This window comes from Bos javanicus, chromosome 11, assembly GCF_032452875.1.
Source record: "Bos javanicus breed banteng chromosome 11, ARS-OSU_banteng_1.0, whole genome shotgun sequence".
NCBI classification, from domain to species: domain Eukaryota; kingdom Metazoa; phylum Chordata; class Mammalia; order Artiodactyla; family Bovidae; genus Bos; species Bos javanicus.
Genome location: NC_083878.1, coordinates 94,223,585 through 94,245,683, shown reverse-complemented (window position 1 = coordinate 94,245,683; position 22,099 = coordinate 94,223,585). Strand labels below are relative to the sequence as shown.

Below are 22,099 nucleotides of genomic sequence, written 5' to 3'. Positions count from 1 at the left end.
TGACCTCATCTCAGGGCCCACCCCTCTCTCCCTCCTGAACCGCACCCCCCCCACCCACCGCCTTGTCCTCCCATCTCTCAGGTCCTGCTGCCTCAGCCTCCCAGAGACATTTCTGTTCTGGGGACTGTTCTCACCAGAGGATCCAGCTACTCCCAAATCCTCCCAGCAATCCCACCCTGCCCTCCTCCCCATCGTCTCTCAGCTCCCTCCCCAGCCTGGCCAAGCTCCCCTCCCAGACCTCCCCTCTGCTGGAAGCCACAGCCCCTACCACTCAGCCTGGTCCTCCCATCCTGCTCCCTCCCAGGGCTCCCTCCCACCCACAAAGGCACCCACCCCCTCCCCATCACCCTTCCCCCTGCCGCTGAAGCCCCCCTCCCCACATTCAGTCCACCACCAACTCCTGGCAGCTCTTCCTTCTCAGAGTCCCTTGGTCCCCCCACCCCTTCTCTGCACTCCCACACTGCCACACACAGCCCCTCTCACCTCAGCCCCCAGGCTAAGGCCCCCATTCTCACCACCCCCTCACCAGACAAACTGAGTCTCTTCTATTTCTCCCCTTTGCCTAGATCTTCACCTTTGCTGTTTATGACTCCAGAAGCTTCCTTACAGTCCAAGGCAGCCCATTACAGCAGCTCTGAACGGCAAGCTTTCCCTGCGCTACTGCTGGGAAGTCCTTCTTGTTGTCTAACCTTACAGTCTCCTGCTGCACTTGATGTTTGCTTGCTCCAGGCTGGAGAGGGGAATAGTATCTATTTGCGTGAAGAAGGAGGAGTTCTTTCGAGGACCTGGACCCAGGAATCTAGGTCATCTCAAAGGCACTACAACATCAAAACGCAGCCCATTCTTCCACTGCCCTCAGCTGCGGTGAAAGGAGAATCCCCTCACTGAAAGGACTTCCTGAAATGAGCAGCTGGCCCCTGCCAACTCACCCCTCATGCCCCAATTCAGTGACCATGGACTCGGGCCTCCCAGGCCCTCTGCTGGGCTCTGTATGTGTCCCTGACACCCCGAGGGCACTGTCTGGAGAGACAGACCTGAGTAATTGATGGAGCTCCAGGCTGCGTGGGAGGGATGGGCAATGGTCCGTAGCGGTTCTGGGAAAGGAGCAGTGGGTGTCACGCAGGTCATGGGCAGCAGTGGCTCTGCTGTCCTTCAGCGCCAGGAAGTGCTCAGAGAGGGAACCGAAGGCCTGGGCGGGCCCTTGTCCAATCCCTGCCCCATCTCCACCCTCCCGGCTTGGTCCTTATGGGGTGGGGGTTGCTTCTTGGTTTTTACAAGTGAAGTGTTAGTTGCTCAGTCCTGTCCGACTCTTTGTGACTCCATACATTGTAGCTCGCCAGGCTTCCCTGTCCATGGGATTCTCCAGGCAAGAGTACTAGAGTGGGTTGCCATTTCCTCCTTCAGGGGGATCTTCCCGACCCAGGGATCAAACTGGGTCTCCTGCATTGCAGGCCGATTCTTTACCATCTGAGCCACCAGGGAAACCCCGGTTTCTAGAGCTCCCCACCAAAATCATCTTTAATTCTCTCACCTCTCCCTGCTCCACATGGAAGCCCTTCTCCACCTGTTGGGAAAAGTACAGTCTCATCAGCTGAACAGATCCAGGTTTGAGCCCAGCTCTACTACTGACTAGAGAGTGACCCCAGCGCGTGAATGCCTTTCCTGGGCCTCAGTTTCCTCACCTATAAAATGGCGGTGATAATGAGCTGAAGCAAGTACTCTTTATTCTGCTTCTCAGAGATCCAGGCAGCCCCAAGCAGAGAACAGGAGGACCCCAAGGTTCCCACAGCCCCCTGGGTCTCTGGATACACAGACACAAACACCCACATTTTTACAGTGAGCTCAGGGGTCAGAAGGGTGCCTTTCTGAGCTCCCATTCTAAGCCCTACTTCTGCCTCATTGACTACACTAAAGCCTTTGACTGTGTGTGGATTCTTAAAGAGATGGGAGTACCAGACCACCTTACCTGCCTCCTGAGAAACCTGTATGCAGGTCAAGAAGCAACAGTTAGAACTGGACATGGAACAACAGAATGGTTCAAAATTGGGAAAGGAGTATGTCAAGGCTGTATATTGTCACCCTGCTTATTTAACTTACATGCAGAGTATATCACGGGAAATGCCAGGCTGGATGAATCACAAACTAGAATAAAGATTGCCAGCATAAATATTAACAACCTCAGATAATGCAGATGATACCATTCTAATGGGAGAAAGCAAAGAGGAACTAAAGAGCCTGTTGATGAGGGTAAAAGAAGAGAGTGAAAAAACTTAAAATTCAACATTCAAAAAACTAAGATCATGGCATCAGGTCCCATCACTTCATGTCAAATAGATAGGGAAAAAGTAGAAACAGTGGCAGATTTTATTTTCTTGGGCTCCAAAATCACTGTAGACAGTGACTGCAGCCATAAAATCACAAGACACTTGCTCCTTGGAAGAAAAGCTATGACCAACCTAGACAGCATGTTAAAAAGCAGAGACATTACTTTGCTGACAAAGGTCCGTCTAGTCAAAGCGATGATTTTCCAATAGTCATGTATGAATATGAGAGTTGGACTATAAAAAAAGCTGAGTGAGCACTGATGAATTGGTGCTTTTGAATTGTGGTGTTGGAGAAGACTCTTGAGAGTCCCTTGGACTGCAAGGAGATCGAACCAGTCAATCCTAAAGGAAATCAGTCCTGAATATTCATTGGTAGGACTGATGCTGAAACTGAAGCTCCAATATTTCGTCCACCTGATGCGAAGAGCCAAGTCACTGGAAAAGACCCAGATGCTGGGAAAGATTGAGGGCAGGATGAGAAGGGGGTGACAGAGGATGAGATGGTTAGATGGCATCACCGACTCAATGGACGTGAGTTTGAGCAAACTCTCGGAGATACTGAAAGACTGGGAAGCCTGGCGTGCTGCAGTCCATGGGGTCGCATAGTCGTACACAACTTAGCGACTGAACAATTCCAACCCCGCCCTTGCCCCACGCCCGGGTCCTGTGGCCGCCCCGCGCCACCTTGTGGTCAGAATGGGGAGTGTCCTGCGAGGTCTGGAGGTCACCGAGGCGGGCGAGAGGACGCTGAGGGAGGGATGCGAGAACTCAACGCACCGGCAGGGGGAGCCCGAGTAAGCAGGAAGCAAGGGCCTGGGAGTGGGCCGCCGGCGGTAGGCCGACCGAGGTTACCCGCGGGCGACCGTCGTGACGCAGTCCCCGGCCCGGATCTGGAGAAGAGAAGAGCCGGTAGGAGTAGGCCAGCCCCTCTGAGAGGATGGTCCCTCGGGAGAGTCCACTTCCTCCATCCTCCCAACTTGGGGGTGGGACTGAGGAAGGGAGAAGGAAGCCAACATGACCTAATTTTATCCCCTCAAGGACACTGCAAGGTCAGCATTGACCCCATTTTACGGATGAGACAACTGAGACTCCGAGAGGTGAGACTGGCCGCCCCGGGTCCCACGGCTAATCAGTGCAGGGGCGGGATTCGAAGTGAGGACACCCTGTCATCGACCCTTTCCCCTCCCATACCTCTGACTGGAGGGTGACTACTTGCACTCTACTCAGCTCAAAGAGTTGTTGGCTGCCTGCTCCCTGCTCCCTGCTCCCTGCTCAGAGAGCGTCCCTTGTAGCTCAGTCAGTAAAGAATCTGCCTGCAGTTCAGGAGACCCAGGTTCGATCCCTGAGTCCGGAAGATCCCCTGGAGAAGGAAATGGCAATCCACTCCAGCATTCTTGCCTGAAGAAATCCCATGGACAGAGGAGCCTGGTGGGCTGCAGTCCACTGGGGTTGCAGAGTCCGGCACGACTGAGCGATTAACACTTACACTTACTTACCCTGGTCAGAGGCACCCAGTCTTGGGGTGGGTGCCCACCAACAGTAGGGAGATGTAGCCATAAAACTTAGTGGTCGGTACTTCCTACTTTAGTGTCTTCTCTAGTGGCTCTGTGGTAAAGAATCTGCCTGCCCTCAGATACAGGTTCGGAGATACGGGTTCGATCCCTGGGTCAGGAAGGTTCCCCTGGAATAGGAAATGGCAACCCGATCCGCTATTCTTTTCTGGGAAATCCCATGAACAGAGCAGCCTGGTGGCCTGCAGCCCATGGGGGTCACAAAGAGTTGGACATAACTGAGCTCCCACTTTGTCATCAGGCCCCATTCATTTGAATCCTGACTTTGCCCTGTGCCCCTAGGCAAAACTTTGTAGGTCTGTCTTTACTTTTGTGAACCTTAGTTTCCCCATCTGTAAACTGGAGCAATACTAGTGTCTACTTCCGAGCTCCGTGAAGAGAGGGCTACTGCCCCCAGGGCAGGCGGGGGAGGGGTGGTGGCCTCTTCCAAGGTGACCTCTGCCCTGGTCGCCCCCAGCAGGGCACTACATCTCCCCTCCCCCGGGCTGCGTGGTTACTGTCTGCCCCCCACTGCCTCGCTGATGCCGGCGGCCCTCCGAACGGCGCCGTCCCCGCCCCCACGCTGGGAGGCAGCGGGAGGCGGAGGGCTTCCGGCTCCTTCCTCCAGCCCTGGGTGCACTTCCGACCGCAGCTCCGCTGGAGGCGCTCTCTGCTCAGGTAATCCAGGTCTCTTTGGGGCCAAGTGTGGGGCCGCCTTCAGCCCTGGCCTTACTGGGTCTCTGCAAAGCCTTCCTCGCTGTCACCCGCTCCCTCCATCTTGGAACTCTCTCCCCTGCTTCCCTCCTGCCTGCCTGGCTGTTCCTTGCTCCCTTTCCCCCCACAGAATGTTGCGGTGTGTCTGGGTCTGCTCCAAGCCCCCTGCCTATCTCACACAACCCTCCTCGGGTGAGCATCCTGAGCAGCCCACTTCTCTCCCAAGCTCTCTACCTGTGGTTCTTAACTTTGTTTCAACTCCCCCTTGATAACAAATGTCTTGTAACACCCCTTATTACCCTGAAATGAAATGACGTGCATGTGCGTGCAGTTCCTCAGCAGAAAACAATCCCAGTGCCCTGACTGAAATATCCGAGGGAGCCCTTGTAGGCTGGCGGTGAAGGGTAGACACTGGTTCAAATCCTGGCTTCTCCACTTCCCAGCTGTGTGACCTTAGGTAAGTTACTTAAAACTTCTCTGTGCTCAGTTAGCTCCCCAGTCAAAAAAGTTTTTTTTTTTTTTTTCCTTTATGCAGCACTTGACTGCATAGAGTTGTTATCAGAATTAAATAAGTAATTATTCATGAAGCATTTAGAACAGTGCTTGGCACATGTTAAGAACAGAATGAGCATCGGTTAAATTTAAGATGATAGATCTTTCTAGTTGTAAATACTCTTAATTGATTTACACTGGAAGATGTGATAAAATAATGAGAAGCTTGCGCCTACATGCAGAACCCCCCTGCGTGCAACAGCCCCAACTTGCAGACCTATGTAGTATGATGTATTAGCAACTCAAATACCACAAGTACTGTTGACATTAAGTAGGTAACTTTCCCAAATGGTGACAACTCTGGGTAAGGTTCTGAACAAAATAAAGAGCAGTCTTTCTTCAATTTACATGAAAGTTGTGTTTCTAGCAAATTCAGTATATGTTAAAACTCTGAGCATTCCTGCAAAAGTGCTCTTATTTCAGTGCAAGCTATACCTGGGTCCTGGGCTCAGACACTTACAAACAGATATTTTTCCTCCACGTGAATGTCTGGCCAGACACTCGAAAGTCACAGTCTTGCGGGACATCCTCCAAGATGGGGACAGTCCTGCACATCACAGGGTGGCTGGCATCCAGGGCCCACCCACCAAATGCTAGTGGGGCCCCCAGTCATCACGACAACGGAACGTATCCCCACAAATTCCCAGAACGGCACCCAGAAGGTTCCTGGGTTCTCCACCAGCCACCAGCGGGACTTTTCCAAATCCCAAGTCCTTGGCTCCATTTACCCCCTGGCCAAGTTTAAATTCCTGGACAGGATGCCCGAATCCTTGACAGGCAGCTGCCTGCTTCCCTCCCCAGAGGAGGACCTTCACCACCAGCTCCACCTGCCCCCTTCCCTGACCCCCAGCTGAACACACATAGACACTCACTCACACTCCCCAGCTGGTTTTTGGCTGATTAGTCTTTGCTCCTGGGATCTGCTCCCTGGAAAGCCCACCCGGGTTGAATGGTGTGCTGACACCTGGCTGATTCTTTTAAGACCCAGTTCTGACATCACCGCCTCAGAGCAGCCTCGGTCTCCCCCCAGGTCTGGTCAGGCGCACCCCACAGCTTCACTCAGAGCCCCAGCGTTGAGCGGCCATGCCCTGCTCCAAGATGTCTATGCCCTCCTGAGGAAGAGCGTGTAGTAGGTGGTAAATACACAAGTGAGAGCCAGTCGGCCTTTGCCCTTGGGGAACTCACCTGTAGTAGAAAGACAGATGCCCAGAGAGTGCTGGGAGGCAGTAGCTCAGAGCCTGGTGGGAGCCCCAGGACATAGAGGCCAGCTGTTGGAGGGCAGCTTGCTAGAGGAGGTGGGAGATTTCTGGTGAGAGAGGAGGCAGAAAGCATATCTGGGGGGAGACCCAGCGTGGGCAGAGGTCAGGTGTGGGAGAAGGCATCGTGCCGTTGTACCTGCGTACCTGCGGGACGGCAGACAGCTGAAACACTGCCTGAACGGCTGTGATCAGAGGCTGTTTCATCAGCAGAGGATGGCTCACGCAGAACTTGAAAGGTGCCAAGGAAGCTGGGCTTTGTCCTGGGGGCACTGGGGAGCCACAGAAGGGGTTAAAGCAGAGGGGTGACGCGATCAGGTTTGTATGTGGCAGAGTGCCCTCTGGGAGGCGTGAGGAAGGTGCCCTGCAGAAGGGCAGGAGCAGAGGTATTCCAGGGGAAGGCCAGGGGGTCTGAATTAGGAGAGAGGAAGGTAGAGGACAGAGATGGGGGTGGGCATTTGAGCAGCAGGAACAACAGAATGTGATATTTGCTGGGGCTGAGAAAGAGGGAGGAGGCCAGAGGTGCCCGAACCCCAGCCTAGTGAACCCCCAGTGATGAATGGATGAGGGTGGAGACAGAGGCTGGCAAGATGCCTCAGGGAAGGTGGTCCAGACAAACCCAGTCCTCTCTCCGCCCTGAAGGATGGGCTGCAGGCCCCCCTGCAGACACTAGAGGGCGCTCCAAGATAGGCCAGACTTCCCTCGCCCACCAGCTGCCAGCTGCCACCCCCTTCTCAAAGGGGGACTGGACCCACCCCACTGCTCAGAGGCAGGCTCTGGAGATACTGCCAGGGCCTGGCCCAAGTCCAGTGGCTCACTGTCTCAGGGCTGTCTCATCCTCCAGCCGCCGGTTTGTAAGGATGGGGGAGCATTTGGGGGGATAGGCAGGTGAGGACAGAGGTTAAGGGACTGTGGGTGAGGAGTACTGCGAGCCCATCCTGTCTCATTCTGTGCGCATCCCCTGCTCCCACGGGGAGAAGGGGAGCTGCCAAGGTCACACCACTATCAGAGGCAACACCAATCCAGGCCAGCGCTGCAGCCCCACCTAGGGGAGGGGAACAGAGCAGAGCTCCCCAAGTCAGAGGAGCTCTCAAACTAGAGGAGTACCGGCCAGTGGCCACCCCACCCTTCCTGCGGAAACCTGGTGTGGGGGAGGTTTCTGAGCACCACCTCCCACATCTCCTGGCACCCTGGGGGGGAGGGGGTCCATGGGCAGAGGCCTGGAGGCTGGCAGGTTTCAGGAGGGGCCAGCGAGCAGTGTGGCAGGAGTGCAGAGAGCAAGGGTGGCCCAGAGGTGACCGGGAGGATGGGGCACATTCGGAGGGCTGGAGGCCACTAGGGAGCGATCCCAGGACAACTGGGCATTTGGATGGGTCGAAGGATGGCTCCGGCTGCAGGGAAGGGAGTGGCAGAATCACACTTTTTGGAAAAGTGATTGGTCTCTCGAGTTGAGTCTAAATAGTGCAATCTTTTAAATTTTTATGAAAACAAAGAATGAATAACAAATAGAGACACAGAAACAGGAAATCCATTTCCTTTTCAGTCGGATGGAAAGAGCATATCCAAGCCCAAAATAATGCTAACAGGATTTTAATAACCTGTAACAAAACCTGCCCACAACACCATTAGAGTGCACTTCCAGCTGCCTCTTCTGGGCCAGGAGCCCCGAGTCGAGGCCTCATAAATAACCAAGCTCCGGTCGCCAGCAATTTAGATGGGGTGCGGTCTAGCTGAGGTCACAGGGCAGAGTTGGACCTGCAACAAAGACTCCCCACTCCAAAGCTTGGGGCTCTCTCTGTATACTCCTGTGTGTCTGCACACATCACACACCAAATACACATATACACACACACATCCCACAGATATGCAAATACCTGGACACATTCAAGATTCCACAGGCTCACAGATTCACTCACATAGACCTACACCTGCGTGGATAGACGTATGCAGACGTCCCCACAATGCCACCCAGAGCACCCCAATACATACACGAACATGCTCATGCTCATACACGGGTGCTCACACACGTACATCTGATCCTTCCAGATCTGAAGCTCAAATATGTACAGACAGCTGCATGGAACATACACACCCCCTGCAAATAACTACAGATGGACACAAGATTCGGAAATATCCTCAATGCACACCTATTATACAAACATGCCACTCACACATAACAGACACACGCACTCCCATTCATTCACACACACACACAGAGCCCTGTGGCCACAGGCTGACACTCTGGGCTGAACAGCTACATCCCCTTGCTCACATCCAGGCGGTGCCGACATCCAGGTCAGTGTGGAGAGGGCACATGCCCTCTCCCCACATGCCTTGGCAAGGACCCGGGAATCTGAGATGGGTGAAGTGCTGCCCCTTGTGGGAGGCCAAGGACCATACCCTTCGGAAGAGCCAGGGTGGTTCATAGCAAGTGGGCAGGTAGCTCGGGGAGCCGCGATGTCCCCCAGCCCCAGCTACACCCCCCACCCCCTCCTTACCCCATGGGAGTGCATGAGTGGGGGTGTTCCAGCGTGTCTTACGGGGGCAGGGCAAGGCAATGCAAGGATGGAAGGAGAAAGCTCATCTACTGCCTGGGGTTTATATGTATATATATAAATCATTGCTTTATTTTTTAATATTTTATTTATTTATTTGGCTGTGCTGGATCTTAGCTGTGGCATATGGAATCTTCCCAGACCAGGGGTCAAACCAGGGAGCCCCGCGTTGGGACCACAGAGTCTTAGCCACCGGACCACCAGGGAAGTCCCCTTTGTCTCATGTTTAATGAGGACCTTCTGTGAATCAAGCGAAACCAAGACATAGGCTCTGCCCCCAGAATTGCTGCCCAGGGGCGAGCGGGCACACCCGCAGCTGAACGGTTACATCACAGTTGTGACAGCGGCTGCAAGGTCTGGAGAGACCTGGGTTCCATCTGGGACTGTGGGGCCCTGAGAAAGATTCACCTCTCTCTCTGAGCCTCAGCCGTCTCATCTGAGAAATGGGGACCATGATCTTCCTGACCATCTGTTAGATTGGTTATTAGAATCAAATTTAATAGCAGGTGAGGAGAGAAAGGACAAGTTTCAGTAAAATAAGAGTTGGTCATTCACTGGACACCGGCTGTGTGCCAGGTCCTCGATATGGGAATGTGGTTAAGTGTGAAGGCCCTATGGGTTCAAATCCCTGCTTTTCCAGGACTAGCTGTGTGAGCTTGAGCAGGTTACTTAACCTATCTGAGCTCCTACTTTCTCATCTGTAATGTAGGAATAGTGCCTGTAATGTTTTGGGCATGAGGCTCAGCATAGAGCAGATGGTCAATTGAGTTCCTGTTATGTATAAGCTTTCCTTTATTCGGTCACCTACTAGCACCTACTATGAGCCAGACATGATTTGACGCATTCTCCAAATTCTGCCTCATTTTATCTTTCTAACAACTCTATTATCCCTGTTTTACAACTGAGGAAACTGAAGCACGTAGAGGTGAAGTCACAGCTGGCAGGAGGCAGAACTAGAACTGGAACCCGGTCTACATGGGCATGTGCTAAGCTGCTTCAGTCGTGTCTGACTCTTTGTGACCGCATGGACTGTAGGCCTCCAGGCTCCTCTGTCCATGGGCTTCTCCAGGCAAGAATACCGGAGTGGATTGCCATGCCACCCTCCAGGGGATTGACCTATGGGTCAAACCTGTGTCTCTTATGTCTCCTGCTTTGGCAGGTGGGTTCTTTACCACTACTACCACCTGGGAAGCCCCATCCAGGTCTATCGGCCTCTCTAAATCCATCCACAAGGCACCACTTTCCTCTTGTAGTTCAAAGTCGCCCTCCTCTCTCCCCAGCAGCAGCCCCTGTTAAATAAATCATCCAGTGTTCCCAGACTTGGTTTCAAATAAATTATTCACGTTGTAAGGCCTGTAAACCTCTGGCTGGGCCTCATTACCCAAGAAGGGCCACCGGCCCGCAAGATGCCACTCCCTCCCCTGGGCATGGGTACTGGTGGGCCAGCCAGAGGCAGCAGAGTTGGCAGGCTAAGAATGGGGTGGAGAACCTCTCCTCCTCCCATCCCCAGCCTTTGCTTTCTAACAGGCTCACAGTCTGGTGTTGTCAAGAGAACATAAGCTCTGGTCTCAGAAGCCCTGGGCCCCAGGCCTGGCTCTGCTCTGGGCGGCTGTGTGACCTCAGGCAGGTGGCCGACCCTCTCTGGGCCTCGGGGAGGCTGACCAGATGGTTCTGCTTACTTTCTCTTCCTCCTCCACGTGTGAGCTGAGGCCTGTGCTGCCCAGCCCAGGCCCTGTCCTGGAAACCAGGCACAGAGAGCCTGTCTGTGGGGACGTCCAGCCTCCATGTGTCTTCTATTCTCAGGATCTGGCTGAGACCCTGGTCTGAGCCAGAGCCCCGAAGCTGGTTGTAAGGGGTCCTGGGGGCTCCAGAGTCCCCCTCAGGTCAATTACCCACCCCAGCTGCTGGGACCATTGGCAGCTGTTGGTTCACGGAGTTAATGCCCCCTGCCCGGGGCAGCTGGAGTCCAGTGTCTGACTGTTGGGGAGCTGCAAAGGCCCAGCTCCCTCGCCCCAACTGGGACGACACAGAAGGACCGTCACAGCCCCAGGGAACCCTGCAGGGGCCTCTCTTGCAAGCTTCTCCCTCTGTCCAGTCCTGCCTTCCCACTTCTTTCCAGGTGGACACACTCCAGTAAACCTGGAGCTCAGAGTCGTTTTCCAGGACTGCAGTCTACAGTTCTCGTCACAGTCAGAGCCCAACCTTGGCACTCGCTGAGATCCAGTCCAGGTCACCAACTGGACTCAATACTGCTTACGGGCAGAGCCTACGTTCAGCTCCGGTGCGTGCTCTGATCCTAGTCCCAGACTGAGCCCCGGTGTCAGCCACAGGCTGAGCCCTGACTCTAAGCACAGACTGAGCCCCAGTCCTGATCCCAGACTGAGGCCTGAGCCTGGCCGCAGGCTGAGCCCAAGTAGCTCATGGAAGTCAGAGGACACTTAAGACAGAACTAAGGGAGAGTAAGTGGAAGGGACGGGAGTCTGACTGAGACCGAGGGTAGGAGCAGAGTAAACCTCACTGGAGGAGGCTGGCTGACGACCCCATCAGCCATGCCCGCAGAGTCGCAGAATCTCACCTCTCAGGGAGGTGTTTTCAAAAACGACTAACTGGGACCTACTTCTTCTTTTTACTATTTGTTTTCTTGGCTGGATCCTGAGGCGGCTGAGTTGCGGCACTCAGGATCTTCGATCTTCATTGCAGCATGTGCGATTTTTAGTTGCGGCGTGCGGGATCTAGTTCTCTGACCAGGGATCGAACCCGGGACGCCTGCATTGGGAACACGGAGTCTTAGCCACTGGACCACCAGAGAGCTTCTTTATGGAACATCAATACGAACTGGGAACGAGAAGCATCATCGTAGCTGCCGTTTCTCAAGCAGGGAGGGTCCTGGGCTCCACGGAATGACCCTACTGTCTCCTCGGAGCCGCCCTGGGGGCCTCTCTTGTCACCCATTTGGCAGAGGAGGAAGCCTCACCCGTGGCAGAACCATTCAGACCCTGGACCGGTCTGTGCCTCTGTGGTATCTAGGCTCAAGCAGAGGCTGGTCTCCCAAAGAAACGCCACCCAGGGGCTTCCCCGCCCCCACCGTGGGTCACCTGAACCAGCTGCTGACCAAGTCCCCACGCCTGCAGGGCAGCAAGGGAGTGAGGAACAGGGGTGGGCGGTCCTTGAGTAAGTAACTGCAGTCAGCCCCTGCTTCAGGCAGCACACTGCTCCTCTCAGGGCCCTCCAATTCATATGCTCTGATTCCCACACCATCTCCTTGAGGTTGGCACTATGGTGGTGGGCACGGCACAGGTGAGGAAACCGCCCGGGCAGGGGACAAAGCTTGCCCAGACCTGCAGAGCTGGGATTCACCTTGAGAGTTCCTGACACTTGTTCTCCTGTCCTCTCTTCATCTGTATGAAAGAGTGAAGGCCGTAGCTAACGGAATGTTTGGGTCCCCCAAAATTGATGTGCTGAAACCTAACCCCCCAGTGTGAGGGTATTTAGAGGTGGGGCCTTTGGGAGGTGATGAGGTCTTCCAGCGTGAAGCCCTCAAGAATGGGATACTGCCCTTTAAAAGAGGCCCCCGGGAGATCCCTCCCTTGTCTCTTCTACCTTGTATTGTGGTTCAGTGTCCGACTCTCTGTGACCCCATGGACTGCAGCACACCAGGCTTCCCTGTCCTTCACCATCTCCCGGAGGGTGCTCAAGCTCATGTCCGTTGTGTTGATGATACCATCCACCTTTTGAGGTTATACCAAAAAGATGGCCGAACCAGGAAGTGGGCTCTTACCAGACACTGAATCTGGCAGCACCTTGATCCTGGACTTTTCAACCTCCAGAACTGTGAGAAAAAGGTCTTTTGTTCAAAGCCACCCCACCCCCTCCACCAGCCTGCGATATTCTGTTATAGCAGCATGAATTGGACTAAGTGGCTAAGGCAGCCACTTTCCCTATCTGCTCACACTGTTGATCCTTCCATCTGTCTATCCACTCATCCATCCACGCATCCATGTACCCACCTAACCATCTATGCATCCATCTATCCATCCACAGCTGTGCAGTGAGTATCCTCTACGTACCAGGTGTGGCCTGGGTACTGGGACGGGGGGCAGGGCCCACCCTATGTGGCATGTACAGGCTGGCAAAGGAGCCACGTATTGAAAAACACATCCACCAAAAAACAAATGCATCACCATTGTGCTTAGCGCTGGGAAGAAGCAATCCAGGATGCTGTGAGTGGGTGTAACAGGACCATCTCTCTAGGGAGTGTTCTCTGGGCCTTGGGAGCTGGTGGGCGGGAGACGCTAAGATGGCCCTACGGGCTTAGCCTCAGGGCACAGGAGCTCAATATCGCCCCAACCGCCAGCTAGTTTGGTGAGGCTGCAGCCAGCCCAACCGGCCCCTCCAGTAGGTGGGCTCCTGGAGGCGTGGCTGCAGCAGGAAGTAAGTCTGGAGGTAAATGGAGGGTGTGGATCTTCCCCCAGATTTGCTTTGCAAGCCATGCTACATGGGGCCGGAAGCCGCGAAGAACTGCAATCAGAGCTCTAGGAGACAGGAGAGAGGATATTTCAGGAGGGAGGAACTGCATGAACATCCGAGTGGAGGTGAGAGACAGTAGGTGGACCCAGGGTGGGGGAGCAAGAGGAGGAAAGGGGAAGAAACTGGGTCTCAGCCCCCAGGGATTCCACAGCACCCTGGGGAGCCTCGAGTCCCACCAGACACCAGAAACAGTACTTGCTGCCATTGTTGGAAGTGGACTACTGTGAGCCCCAGGAGGGTCACACATGAGCTCATTTCCTCCTCCCCAGATTCTTACTGCTGGGTCTCTTTACAGATAGAAAAACTGAGGTCACGGGGAATTCCCTGGCAACTCAGTGGTTAAGACTCGGTGCTTCTAATGTGGGGGAACTAAGATACCACATGCCTCGTGGCACAGCCAAAAAATAAAAATTAATTAATTAAAAAAGAATTAGGTCAGAAGGGGTTCAATCTGCCACCCAAGAGCACAGAGTTAGCAAATAGAGGGTCGGCTTGTGCTCTTCCCGCTCCCCTGATGTGCCAGGGAACTAAGGCAAGACATCCAGACACAGGATAGGCAAGGCCATGTGGGCGTCCCCCTTGGTCTTGTCTGCCTCTCCCTCTAAACAGAGCTTCTTAACCTTGGTCACCATGTGACATGAGGCACAGAATTGGTGCTTAGAAAATGCTGTCAATGAAAAATCATCCTAAGAGCAGATACTTGTAAAGTGCCTGCTAGACACCGGCTGCTATGTCAGCACGATCCTTTGAGGTGGGTATTATTATTACCCCCATTTCACAGATGGGGAAACTGAGACACAGCTGGTAGGCAGGGAAGCCGTGATTCACCAGGCAGTAAGCAAGTGCATGAATTAGCTAAGTAATTGATGAATAAATGATTTAGGATGGGTGAATGCAGGAGAGAAAAGGTGAGTAAGTTTGTGAAGTTTATTTTGTTTTTCTTGCGGCATGTGAGATCTATTAATAATAGTTCCCTGACCAGGGATGGTCAGGCCTCCTGCATTGGGAGCTCTGAGTCGTAGCCACTGGACCGCCAGGGAAGTCCCAAGTAAGGAGGTTTTGAAGGAGAGAAACAGCAGCAAAGCTGAGAGGTTAGTCTTGCAGAGTGGAGAGGTGGAGGCCATCGCCACTGTTCCACCTCTGGCTCCCAGGAAAAGGCCCCTTCCCCTCTCTCAGAAAGGTCTGAATCCTTTCCAGGCTGCTGCCCAGCAATGGTGCTCTCCTTCCCCACCACCACCCCACCCCACTTCAGAGCTGGAGGTGAGGCCTGGCGTGGGAGGGGGGGGTCCCTTGTTGGAGGGGAAGAAGCTCAGAGGTTGGAAAGTTGGCCCTGATGGGCTCCTAGACTGGGAGAAGAGCCCCGAGTCCTGTACAAAAGGGGCTGTTTGGACCAACCTTTATTCTGAGGGCACCTGCCCACCACAGGGCAGGAGCAGATGCCCATGACTGCTCATGGCAATGACTGTGAGGCCCTGAGTTGGAAGTCCTGATTGGAGGAGATCTTGGATGACTCACTTTCCTTCCTGAACCCACTTCCTTATCGGCAGCATGGTGACGCGGTGCCCAATCCCCGGGGGATGGTGCAAAGACAGGATGGAACCATGAGAAAGCTTTGCACTGGGTGGGTGCAGGCTGTTTTTATAAGCAAGGAATGTGTAAACTATCTTCAGAGGAGAAAGAATACTGGGGCAAAGAACTCTCAGAGTTGCTCCAAGAGAGAATGGGATGCTCTGCGGGGCGCCTGGAGGAGGACTGGAAGAGGTGGACCCTGAAGGACTTCTCCAAGTGGAGGTGCAGGTTGGGAGGAGGAGAGAATTCCTGGCCGGGGACGGGGACAGGGGTCGGGGGAACAGCCCAAGCAAAGGCCTGGGGGCACAAGACGAGCGCATCCAGTCGGTAACAGCTACTGCGCATTCAGGTTTGCCATTAGTCCTCACAGCAGCTCCAGAGGGTGCAATCACTGCTGCAGTTTCACAGGACAGGAAATTTGTCTCAGAGAGGGACAGGCACTTGCTCCCGGTGGCGCAGCTGGTGAGTGGCAGGGCCGAGTCCAGCGTGCTTTCTCCTGCTTTGTGCTTGTCCAAGGAAGCAGGCCGCGGGGTGGAGCAGAGAGGGCAAAGGGAGAGAAATGCCCTGAAGCCTGGGGGCTCCTCCCGCCACAGGAGGAGCAACCAGTGATGGTTGCTGAGCTGGAGAGCACTGACCCCTGCTGGTCCTCAGGTGCCCAGGTGCTGTCCGGGCCATCTGGCTCCACCTCCTCCATCTCCACCCTCTGCATCCACCCACCCGCACTGTTTCTCAGCCACTGAGAAGCCATGTGTGACGGAGGAGAATGTAAAAATATATATGCAACCGAAAAACAACAACGAGCTGACAGAACACAGCTATAAATACTCTGGCGGGCTCGGAGACGTTCCCCCATCCTGCTTCCTGCTGCCTGAGGCGCGGGGGCACGGATGTGGCAGGTGGGATGGGAACTTGGGAACGCGAAAGGGGACAGCCGTGTGTGGACCTACTCTGTGCCAAGCACCTCGCAGGCAGCACATCTCTGGATCTTTGCAAAAACGCTCCCAGAGAATCACCACTGTCATCCCGGCTCCCCTGGGAGCCAAAGCACAGAGAAGTCAGTCTGGTCAAGGTCACACAGCAGGGGACCTTGGGAAGCAGTAGAGCTAGCATTCCAGCAGGGCCAGCTTTCAGAAGAAGAGAGCCAGCTTCAGGCTCTGCCTCCTGAGATCCTCGCCCCGGGGCAGGGAAAGCATCAGGCTTCCAGGAACAACTCTGCTTACACACCTTCCAGGGCTCCCCAGTGCCCTCCAGATAAAGACCTAATTCAAGGCTGTCACGGCCCTGTGATGTAGCCTCTGCCCACTCCCAGAGCCCACCTCCCGCCACGGCCCTGGATTTCTGAGTCCCAGCCAGGCAACGCTGGCCTGCTCTCAGGACCCCTTGAGAGCCCAGCACAGCCGGTCTTGTCACCTCCTGTCCCCTGAAGTCACATCTGCCTGCAGCCAGGCCTCAGCTCAATGCTGCCTCCTCCTGGCCTCCCCCACGGTCAGATCCTCCTGTGCTCTCCCTGCGCAATCAGGTGAGTCACTACTGGTGATGGGCCGCAGCTGTGAGGGCTGGGAGGGGGGCAGTCAGGACCTGGCGCACGTGCGCCTCTCTGCCGGCCTTGCAGCTGCTGGAGAGCCTGCAGGTGGTGGCGTGAAATGGGATTGAAGGGGAGCTGGCCTTGGATTCTGGGAGGAGAAGGAAAGAAAACGAAGGAAGAAGAACGACAAAAGGGATTTCTGGGGCCTTCAAGAGGAGAAGAGCCGAGAACTGGAGATAAGTTGGCTCCAGCTCTTGGACCTTCGTTGTGTCTTGGATCAGCTTTCCACGAGGTGTCCGAGCCTATCTGCACCTCTGGCTGGTATCAGCATAAAGGTAAGGCTGCCAATGGGGTTATTTGTTCCTTTTCAGACTTTCCCTATAGACCAGCGCTGCACAAGAGGAACATAATACAAGCCACTTGAGTAATTTTTAATTTTAATTTTCTAGTAGTTACTTAAAAAAATAAGAGAAGCAGCTGAAGTTAATTTTAATGTTTTATTTCACCCATGTGTGTTAGTTTCTCCGTTGTGTCTGACTCCTTGCAACCCCAGGGACCGTAGCCCGCCAGGCTCTGTCTGTGGGATTTTCTAGGCAAGGATACTGGAGTGAGTTTCCCCTCCCTCCTTTAGAAGATCTTCCTAAACCAGGGATTGAACCTGGGTCTCCTGCATTGCAGGCAGATTCTTTACCATCTGAGCCACCAGGAAGCCCATTTCACCCAACATATTCCAAATATTTCTATACGTAATCAATAAAACAACTGAGTTTTTTTTAGAACTTTTTTTTCCCTACTAGATCTTCAAAAACCAGTGTGTCTTTTACACTTACAGTTTGGACAGGCTGCATTTCAAGTGCATAATAGAACACATGTGGCTACTGTGTTGGACAGCTCGGCTCTAGACTGTGAACTCCATGAGAATCGGGGCCATGACTGTACCCACCACTGTTGTTTCCAGGGTCTGGCATGTAATGGAGACGGAGAATGTTTGTCGAATGACTAGCTGACTGAGTAGCTGAATGAATGAATGAACAAATGTCTGAGGCCTTGTTATATCAAAAGCCAGTTGCCCTCTTGGGCCATGGAAGAGTGTAGAAATAAATCCTAGTCCCACCTCTGCATCCTGTGCTCTGCATGACCACAAATGAGTCTCTCACCTGTTGGGCCTTAGTTTTCCCATCTGTACAGTGGGTTGGGATTGGACTATGTGATTTTCCCCACCGCCAGGCTCTCAGGAAAGATTCTCCAGGGGAGCCTACTCTCTTCTCTGCAGCTCCCTTCCTGGAGTCAGGCCCCCAGAGAAGTTCCCTGTGCTTCACACCCCTCACTTTGCCCTCCCTCCTCCTATCTGTGAGGCAGGAGGTCTCTGGGTTCTGTTCAGAGTAGAGCAGAACCGTAGAAGGAGAGACCAAGGCAGGGCTCCTGCCACATGGTGGCCATACAGGGAGCAGGGCCAACATGGCTTCTCAGGCCTGGCCCTTCTCCAGTGTCGCTGTCACCGCTGTGTCCCACATGTGTTCAGAGCTGGGAGGAGACCAGACCAAGGCAGGCTTATCCCTTGACTCGGCAGAGCAGGAAAAGGGAAGCCAAAAGATGTGCTGAGACACAGTGAGCAGGGCAGAGCTGGGCCTTTGTTTTCCTCGTCTGAAAAATGGATACAAAAGCTGCCTTCATCCCATGAAACTTCAGTGCCTCAAATGCAGGCTCTGCTGTGCTGTGACCTTGGTCAAAGCACTTTACCTCACTGCCCTCAGCATCCTCATTTGTAAACTTGGATGATAGAAATACCAGCTTCACCAGGCTGTTGTGCCCACGAAGCCTATTAACCTACACCAACCTCTCACACAGCTGCCGGGCACACTCTAAGTGCTGTACAAGGAATAGATATTATTAGCCTTCACCTGCTAATTCTGCAGTTCAGATGCGGTGAGGGGTGTGACCAGGGTTTGCAAACTAGAAAGTTCCCTCTGGAGAGGCAAGCATTTTTGGACTGCAGAGGACGGGGCAAACTATAAAACATGCTGTGACTTGCAGAGCGTTTTGTAAATGTTGCCGCATTAAGGAAGCAGTTGTGGATTAGCTTTTTATAATCCGAAAAGCACTTCAGCGTCATAAACCACTTTAGGGGCCATAGAGCTCTTTGCAAGGGCTTTCTAGACTGTCGAGTGCTGTGAAGTCTGAGACAAGTGGCCTTTCAGAGACATGGGCAAGACGCAGGGTGGGAGTGGGTAAAGACAGCAGCTAGAACCAGAGGAGAAAAACAGCAGTTCATTTCCCCTGTCCCTGTTCAGAGAAACCCTAGCATATCTGCAGATTCCTGCAATTCTGTTCTGAGGCCAGGGAGGCCTCTCGGCATCGCTGACTCAGCCAAACGGGAGGAGTTCGGCAGGAGGCAGCCCTGTCTTTGTGATCCTGCCTTGTCTCTTTCCTTTTTTCTATCGCAAAGGCAATGGACCTGACACCCTTTAACGGTTTCCCTGGGGGTGACCGGGGAGATGCCCGCTGACCTAGCCCTGAGGCCCAGACTTGTGGGAACCCCGCTTCCTCAGCTGCCCGGCTCTGATCGCCCTGCCCCTGAGCCCAACCCAGCCTCTCTCCCTCCTGCCCCACCTTCTCTTCCTCTCCTTCCTCTTCAGAAGCAAGACATCAGCATGGCCGTCCTGCCTCCTCTAGTAGTGTTAGTCACTCAGTCGTGTCCAGCTCTGCGATCCCACGAACGGTAGCCCGCCAAGCTCCTCTGTCCGTGGGATTCTCCAGGCAAGAGTACTGGGGTGGATTGCCATTCCCTTCTGTAGTACGATTCATTTTTCTGAGCAAAGCCAGAAAATCCCCAGCAATTGTGAATGCAGGTTTTCTCGTCCGGTTGCACGCACTGGTCCATGTGCACTCTTCGGTCACTGTTGTGCCCCAGCACTCAGTCCCGTGTTTGGCCCTGTAAACATGTGCTGAGTGAATGAATAAATGAGTGGTGGGCTGCTGAGTCAGGGGGAGGAAAAAAGCTGCCCTGTGTGCTTGTCCAGTGCCCACAGTCCGCGGAGGTCAGTTCTATGACAAGGGAACTCATTCAGGAAGAGGCTGAAGTTGGCGTGTGTCCATTTAAGATGCGAAAACAATCCCCCACCAACACATCCTTGGTATCCTTGAGGGCCATTGGGGTCCTCCATTGGCACTTGGGGACTCCTTTAGGGTCTGACATGTCCCCATTCGCCACTGCCTCTTCCCAGGGGCACCAGAGATAACAAAATAACAGGACTGTGATTCCCAGGACCTGCTGCACTTCAGAATCCCCTGGAAAGCTTTTAACACCAGGGCCACTTGGTCCTTGCTCCTCTTCCACTGAGACGTGATCTGACCTGGGGCCTAATGACTGATTTCTTTTAAATCCTAGTTGATTCAAATAGACATCATTGAGACAGAGAAAGAGGGTGAATTTGGAGAGCAAATGGGTCTGAGTGCCAGTGGGGTTTCCACAAGGATCCCTCCATGAATCAGGTAGTCTGGGGGCTGGGGTCCAGGGCAAGGGCCTGGCTGGATGGTGCAGAGGAAGTTACGTGGGCTTCAGAGTCTTTGGAGGCCTGGGTTCGAATTCCCAGTTCTACTTCATTCCTGCTCTGTGGCCTTGGGCAAGTCACCGCACACTCGAGGCTTGTTTGCCTCCTCCGTTAATTGGCAATCAGAATTCCTCACATGCTGTTGGGATCAATCAGTAAGAAGGTGTCATCTCTAATCACCTGGCACAGGGCCCAGCTTGGAGCCAGTGCTCCACGAATGGTGGTTCTCTTGGCTTCCTGAACTAGCTTTGGGATGGGGGGGAGGACAAGGTGGCCCCCACACTGCCCTAAGTATTTTTACTTTTTACTTATTTCTTATTAATTGAGAGGAGCACTGGACTGTGAGAAAGGATGTGTGGCCTTGTCCTGGTTCTGACCCATCATGGTGTGTGACCCTGGCCAAATCTCTCAACCTCTCTGAGCCTCAGTTTCCTCATCTCTAATCAGGGATCCAGTGGTACGTACATCTCATCGCAGATCTATTCAGTGACATCACACTGGCCCGTCACACAGGTGGGACTGTTTACATCAGGGAAATTGGCAAACATTACAAATCAGGACTCTGCTGCCCCCACCCCCAGCAGTCAGTTTATCAGCAGGACAGTGGAACTCAGACAACAATACCTTCCACCGTAGTTGCTGGGAGATTCTGAGAGCTAGTGTCTGTTAAGCCCTTAGCACAGTACCTGGGACTTAGCACAGTACCTGGGCACTGATACATGTTAGTTAAACGCACTTGACATTTATCAGCCAACCTTTTGTCTCTGCCTAGTATAAGGTAATCACATCTGTCACCTCATTTAGCTTTAACAACCCTAGGAAATTTCTCTGTGTGTGCTAAGTTGCTTCAGTCATCTCTGACTCTTTGCAACACTTTGGACTATAGTCCACCAGGCTCCTCCGTCCGTGGGATTCTCTAGGCAAGAATACTAGAGTGGGTTGCCATGCCCTTCTCCAGGAGATCCTTCTGACCCAGGGGTTCAATCCATGTCTCTTACATCTCCTGCATTGGCAAGCGGGTTTATTACCACAAGTGACACCTGGGAAGCCCCAGGAAATTTCTGGAGGAGGAAATTAAGGCTCAGACAGGCTCGCTGACTTTTTCTTTTTTTACTTATTTTTTATTAATTTTTGTTGGGAGTGTAATTGCTTTACACTGTTGTGTTAGCTTCTCTAGCACAGCAAAGTGAACCAGTTATGAAGCCTGCTGACTTTTAAACACAGTTAAATCTTTCCGGCCAACTATGTGCTACGTTTTTTCTTGTATATCCACCTCATTTAAGCCTCACCACCCCCTTTTTCTCATGACAGTGGAGGAATCAAAGGCCCAGGATGGGCAAGTGACCTGCCCAAGGTCACATAGTGAGCCCGAGGCTTGGGTATCTGTCTTGAATCCTCACGTGCTGGCCTCCCTCCCCACCAAACCCAACCACATCCCCTACTGGACGAGGGCGCGCTTTGCTGATACAATCTCTCTGGCTCTTTCCAGCTCCACATCCTCGGTATTTAAATCAGTACATGAATATTTCATGAGCATCCCCGGCGCAAATAACCCCCTGCCTGGTTATGTCAGGTTGGGGCCGCAACCGTGAGGCCGAGGCGCTTCTGCTCTTTGCGAGACAGGCAATTCCGTGAGGCCTCCGAGCAGCAGCCAAGGAATCGATAGCCTTTAAATAAGTAATTAGAGGCACTGAAGACGGCGGCACATCCAGGAGTGAGCAGGGGAATATAAACTCCTTAAGTCTCCCAGGCTCACTGGGGAGAGCCAGTTCTGGTTCTCTGTCAAGAAACGTGACAGGGCCTGGGGCGGGTGAGGATGGGGAAGGGCAGGGAAGGCTAAGGTGGAGACAAGAGTTGGCATCTACTGAGCACTTCCTATGCATCAGGCTTTGCCTCACTCATACCCTACCCAGTGTTCTCCTAAAGACAGTGAAGCTCAGAGTGGGTGAGCCCGTTGCCCCAGGCCACACAGCTAG

The 22,099-nt window shown here is 53.6% G+C and overlaps 1 long non-coding RNA gene across 1 annotated transcript in view; it reads left to right on the top strand.

The window, feature by feature from the left end:
• The first annotated feature begins 364 nt into the window (after window positions 1-364).
• The window catches only part of LOC133257524 (uncharacterized), a 36,808-nt gene continuing 15,073 nt past the window's right edge, over window positions 365-22,099 (top strand). The window contains exon 1 of the long non-coding RNA XR_009739586.1: window positions 365-16,566. This is a non-coding gene — a long non-coding RNA (uncharacterized LOC133257524). The remainder of the gene's footprint in view (window positions 16,567-22,099) is intronic.